We start from the raw sequence: 6,564 nt of genomic DNA, 5'->3' as shown, positions 1-6,564 counted from the left end.
TTACACCGAGATTTATTGCTGCCCTGTGGGTTTTTGCGGCCAAGCAACTCTGAGGAACGGCCAAAGCAGAAAGAAGTTCGAAGGCCTAGAACCAGAGCTTCTCCTGATGATGAAGGGATAAAGGAATCAGAGTTTGTTTCTGAATGCTCAGAGTCTGAAGATGAGCATATTCCCTGTTATGTGCCTGGAAGGACATTGGGCTCTGAAACTCAAATTATTACGGGCCTTGAGCACCCACCTTGTGTTCAAGAAGTTGCATCCGACTTACCTGTCATTGATCCTATTAGGAAGAACTTACCTGCCCAGGGAACTGTGGAGAGTAACGCTGAAGAACCTACGAGGGAATACTTGCAAGAATGGAAACATGTGGAGGAAAACTCGGATGAGCCTGTTGGAGTAGAAATATGTGCGGATGAGCCCGAATCAGGTGGTACTGGACCAGATGTCTCAATGGAGAAGAGACCAGAATCAGAACAATCCTCTGAATCCCTGAATGAATACCCTATTCAATTGGTTGAGACAGTGCCAATCAGTTCTGCGTTAGGGAGTGGAGAAAGAAATCTGATCTCAAATGGAAGGAGTTGTTTTGAAGACACTCAAAATGAAGAAAGGAGAACTGAACCTGAAGACAATGTTGGCCCCAGACGTTCGCAGAGAGAGAGACGCCCCCCTAAAAAGTTTGAATATCCCCAGTTAGGGAATCCACTTACCTTAGTGATTCAGTCCTTGTTGCAGGGTCTAAACGAAGCTTTTAGTTCTTCTTTAGAAGAGTCAGTTGTTGCCCCTGTAATTCACGTGTAGATGCAACGGGACGTGCATATATTCCAGAGGGGAGAGTGTAACCCAGGTTACTAATGCTCATGAAACCTATAGAGAGAAAAAAAGATTAAGATTTACATATAGATATTTTATTACTTTATTTTAATGTTTAAAATATTAAATATTGCTGAAGAAATAACAGTAAAATGTAATGAACTAGAAAAAATAAATAATTTGAACAATTCGGATTAGCTCCGCCCTTAGTGGGTAGCGTCATTTCTAGCGCGGGTTAGAGAAGTGAGTCTCTCGTCACGGAGGAAAGTGAAATGTCCGCTGAAGCAGTGACGCACGTCAATTGCAGTTGAAAAGTTGATAAAGGATTAAATGAGAAGTCGAGCTGATTCATCCGACGAAAACCGTTCGAACAGATTCATCTGAGATTATTTCTAATCAATAGCACTTTATTCTTGGTTGGGTTTTTTTTTTTCTCCCTTTTCTCTATTTTGTTGTTCCTGTCCGTGATATCCTCTTGAAAGTGAACGAGGAGTTCTGAGTTTGAACTGTTTCTGCCATAAATGGGGAGTGCTCAACATTGGTGGAAGCTGGCGAGCCAACCTGGTCTTTCCTGAACTTGGAAAACATTGTTTCATCAAAGTGGTAGGACCACACGTATACCTTTCCCTTTTTTTTTTTTCTTCCTTGGACATTGTTGCATCTGTGAACAAGAAGTTTTTTCCTCATTCATCTCAGAGTTGAGTATCAGTATTTTGTAACTGAACACTGAAACGAGTGCAAAGGACATTGAACTGAGCTAATCGAGTCGTTTCTGATCTTGACTTGGATTTGGTGTGTCGTTGGATATTTCACCTGAAAAATTGTCTGCATTGTCATTTTTATTTTATTTTATTTTCTCATCTTTTATTGAAAATTTCCTGAAAAAGAGTGACCACAGAGGTTTTTTGAGTTAAATAATTTAAATTTGGGTTTTGAGTGTGAACTAAGTATGTCAGCTACATGATAAGGAAGGAAACAACATTAATTAAGAGTAAATAGCTATACCTAAATAATTAATTACAGAAATAAATAACACACAAGGAGTCATTATTTGAGTGAAAACTGCTTTATTTCAAGAAAACAATTCAAGAGGTTTCTTTTGTGAATTGATTATTGAAGCTGTCATTTTGTTTTGTTTTTTACTTTTTGTTTTTTGTTTTTTTTCCCTTCAAACTGAAACAAATTAATACAAAGTATAACAGAAAAAAATACTTACCTTTTCAACTACACCTGTCTTCTGTGGTTTTTTCCCTTGTCTTGCTGCAACACTGGCTCAAGAGCGAACGTAGACTTCTGATCTGGTCCAAGATATTAGAAACTGGTTTATGTAAGACAGCAGGACGCGCGCGTTACATAAAGTTGAATGAGTTAGTTCTTGAATGCATTGAAAGGCAACAAAGTGCATGATACTTTTATTGTTATTCTTCAATGCACAACGGTTGAGCTTATAAGCAAACGATGCAACAGCAGATTGCCTTGAAAATATCTTTAATGCACTGTTGAATGAGTTAGTTTTTGAATGCATTGCAAAGAAACAAGTGAATGATACTTTTATTGTTATTCTTCATAGCACAGCGCTTAATCGTATGTGTAAAGCGATGCAACAGATTGCATTGCAAATATCTTTAATGCACTGTTGAATTGAGTTAGTTCTTGAATGCATTGAAAGACAACAAAGTGCATGATACTTTTATTGTTATTCTTCAATGCACAACGCTTGAGCTTATAAGCAAACGATGCAAACAGCAGATTGCATTGCAAATATCTTTAATGCACTGTTGAATGAATTAGTTCTTGAATGCATTGCAAAGAAACAAAGTGCATGATACTTTTATTGTTATTCTTCAATGCACAACGCTTGAGCTTATAAGCAAACGATGCAAACAGCAGATTGCATTGCAAATATCTTTAATGCACTGTTGAATGAATTAGTTCTTGAATGCATTGCAAAGAAACAAAGTGCATGATACTTTTATTGTTATTCTTCAATGCACAACGCTTGAGCATATAAGCAAACGATGCAACAGCAGATTGCATTGCAAATATCTTTAATGCACCGTTGAATGAGTTAGTTCTTGAATGCATTGCAAAACAACAAAGTGCATGATACTTTTATTGTTATTCTTCAATGCACAACGCTTGAGCTTATAAGCAAACGATGCAACAGCAGATTGCATTGCAAATATCTTTTATGCACTGTTGAATGAATTAGTTCTTGAATGCATTGCAAAGAAACAAAGTGCATGATACTTTTATTGTTATTCTTCAATGCACAACGCTTGAGCGTATAAGCAAACGATGCAACAGCAGATTGCACTGCAAATATCTTTAATGCACCGTTGAATGAGTTAGTTCTTGAATGCATTGCAAAACAACAAAGTGCATGATACTTTTAATGATATTCTTCAATGCACAGCGCTTGAGCTTATAAGCAAACGATGCAACCGCAGATTGCATTGCAAATATCTTTTATGCACTGTTGAATGAGATAGTTCTTGAATGCATTGCAAGGCAAAAAAAGTGCATGACACTTTTATTGTTATTCTTCAATGCACAATGCTTCAGCTTATAAGCAAACGATGCAACAGCAGATTGCATTGCAAATGTCTTTAGTGCACTTTGGCCTTAGTTAGTTCTTGAATGCAACGAAGTGCATTTTACTTTTATTGTTATTCTTCAATGCACATCGCTTGAGCTCATAAGCAAACGATAGAACAGGAGATTGCATTGCAAATATCTTTAATGCACTTTTGAATGAGTTAGTTCTTGAATGCATTGCAAAACAACAAAGTGCATGATACTTTTATTGATATTCTTCAATGCACAGCGCTTGAGCTCATAAGCAAACGATAGAACAGGAGATTGCATTGCAAATATCTTTAATGCACTGTTGAGTGAGTTAGTTCTTGAATGCATTGCAAGGCAACAAAGTGCATGATACTTTTATTGTTATTCTTCAAAGCACAACGCTTGAGCGTAAAAGTAGTAGATTGCATTGCAAATATCTTTAATGCACTGTTGAATGAGTTAGTTCTTGAATGCATTGAAAGGCAACAAAGTGCATGATACTTTTATTGTTATTCTTCAATGCACAACGCTTGAGCTTATAAGCAAACGATGCAACAGCAGATTGCATTGCAAATATCTTTTATGCACTGTTGAATGAGATAGTTCTTGAATGCATTGCAAGGCAAAAAAAGTGCATGATACTTTTATTGTTATTCTTCAATGCACAATGCTTGAGCTTATAAGCAAACGATGCAACAGCAGATTGCATTGCAAATGTCTTTAGTGCACTTTGGCCTGAGTTAGTTCTTGAATGCATCGAAGTGCATTTTACTTGTATTGTTATTCTTCAATGCACATCGCTTGAGTTCATAACAAACGATAGAACAGGAGATTGCATTGCAAATATCTTTAATGCACTTTTGAATGAGTTAGTTCTTGAATGCATTGCAAAACAACAAAGTGCATGATACTTTTATTGATATTCTTCAATGCACAGCGCTTGAGCGTATAAGCAAGCGATGCAACAGCAGATTGCATTGCAAATATTTTCAATGCACTGTTGAATGAGTTAGTTCTTGAATTCATTGAAAGGCAACAAAGTGCATGGTACTTTTATTGTTATTCTTCAAAGCACAAAACTTGAGCGTAAAAGCAAGCGATGCAACAGTAGATTGCATTGCAAATATCTTTAATGCACTGTTGAATGAGTTAGTTCTTGAATGCATTGAAAGGCAACAAAGTGCATGATACTTTTATTGTTATTCTTCAATGCACAACGGTTGAGCTTATAAGCAAACGATGCAACAGCAGATTGCCTTGAAAATATCTTTAATGCACTGTTGAATGAGTTAGCTCTTGAATGCATTGCAAAGAAACAAGTGAATGATACTTTTATTGTTATTCTTCATAGCACAGCGCTTAATCGTATGTGTAAAGCGATGCAACAGATTGCATTGCAAATATCTTTAATGCACTGTTGAATTGAGTTAGTTCTTGAATGCATTGAAAGACAACAAAGTGCATGATACTTTTATTGTTATTCTTCAATGCACAACGCTTGAGCTTATAAGCAAACGATGCAAACAGCAGATTGCATTGCAAATATCTTTAATGCACTGTTGAATGAATTAGTTCTTGAATGCATTGCAAAGAAACAAAGTGCATGATACTTTTATTGTTATTCTTCAATGCACAACGCTTGAGCATATAAGCAAACGATGCAACAGCAGATTGCATTGCAAATATCTTTAATGCACCGTTGAATGAGTTAGTTCTTGAATGCATTGCAAAACAACAAAGTGCATGATACTTTTATTGTTATTCTTCAATGCACAACGCTTGAGCTTATAAGCAAACGATGCAACAGCAGATTGCATTGCAAATATCTTTTATGCACTGTTGAATGAATTAGTTCTTGAATGCATTGCAAAGAAACAAAGTGCATGATACTTTTATTGTTATTCTTCAATGCACAACGCTTGAGCGTATAAGCAAACGATGCAACAGCAGATTGCATTGCAAATATCTTTAATGCACCGTTGAATGAGTTAGTTCTTGAATGCATTGCAAAACAACAAAGTGCATGATACTTTTAATGATATTCTTCAATGCACAGCGCTTGAGCTTATAAGCAAACGATGCAACCGCAGATTGCATTGCAAATATCTTTTATGCACTGTTGAATGAGATAGTTCTTGAATGCATTGCAAGGCAAAAAAAGTGCATGACACTTTTATTGTTATTTTTCAATGCACAATGCTTCAGCTTATAAGCAAACGATGCAACAGCAGATTGCATTGCAAATGTCTTTAGTGCACTTTGGCCTTAGTTAGTTCTTGAATGCAACGAAGTGCATTTTACTTTTATTGTTATTCTTCAATGCACATCGCTTGAGCTCATAAGCAAACGATAGAACAGGAGATTGCATTGCAAATATCTTTAATGCACTTTTGAATGAGTTAGTTCTTAAATGCATTGCAAAACAACAAAGTGCATGATACTTTTATTGATATTCTTCAATGCACAGCGCTTGAGCGTATAAGCAAGCGATGCAACAGCAGATTGCATTGCAAATATTTTCAATGCACTGTTGAATGAGTTAGTTCTTGAATGCATTGAAAGGCAACAAAGTGCATGATACTTTTTTTGTTATTCTTCAAAGCACAACGCTTGAGCGTAAAAGCAAGCGATGCAACAGTAGATTGCATTGCAAATATATTTAATGCACTGTTGAATGAGTTAGTTCTTGAATGCATTGAAAGGCAACAAAGTGCATGATACTTTTATTGTTATTCTTCAATGCACAACGCTTGAGCTTATAAGCAAACGATGCAACAGCAGATTGCATTGCAAATATCTTTTATGCACTGTTGAATGAGATAGTTCTTGAATGCATTGCAAGGCAAAAAAAGTGCATGATACTGTTATTGTTATTCTTCAATGCACAATGCTTGAGCTTATAAGCAAACGATGCAACAGCAGATTGCATTGCAAATGTCTTTAGTGCACTTTGGCCTTAGTTAGTTCTTGAATGCAACGAAGTGCATTTTACTTTTATTGTTATTCTTCAATGCACATCGCTTGAGCTCATAAGCAAACGATAGAACAGGAGATTGCATTGCAAATATCTTTAATGCACTTTTGAATGAGTTAGTTCTTGAATGCATTGCAAAACAACAAAGTGCATGATACTTTTATTGATATTCTTCAATGCACAGCGCTTGAGCGTATAAGCAAGCGATG

At 36.2% G+C, this 6,564-nt stretch overlaps 1 long non-coding RNA gene across 1 annotated transcript; it reads left to right on the top strand.

The window, feature by feature from the left end:
* The first annotated feature begins 1,040 nt into the window (after positions 1–1,040).
* LOC306986788 lies at positions 1,041–1,585 on the top strand. The gene is made up of 2 exons (XR_013795026.1): positions 1,041–1,229; positions 1,296–1,585. It is a non-coding gene; the product is annotated as an uncharacterized lncRNA (long non-coding RNA).
* Positions 1,586–6,564: the final 4,979 nt, after the last annotated feature.

Source organism: Phoxinus phoxinus (assembly GCF_949152265.1).
Source record: "Phoxinus phoxinus genome assembly, chromosome: 19".
NCBI classification, from domain to species: domain Eukaryota; kingdom Metazoa; phylum Chordata; class Actinopteri; order Cypriniformes; family Leuciscidae; genus Phoxinus; species Phoxinus phoxinus.
Note: the sequence above shows the minus strand (reverse complement) of the source record. Positions and strands in the feature narration are given on the sequence as shown.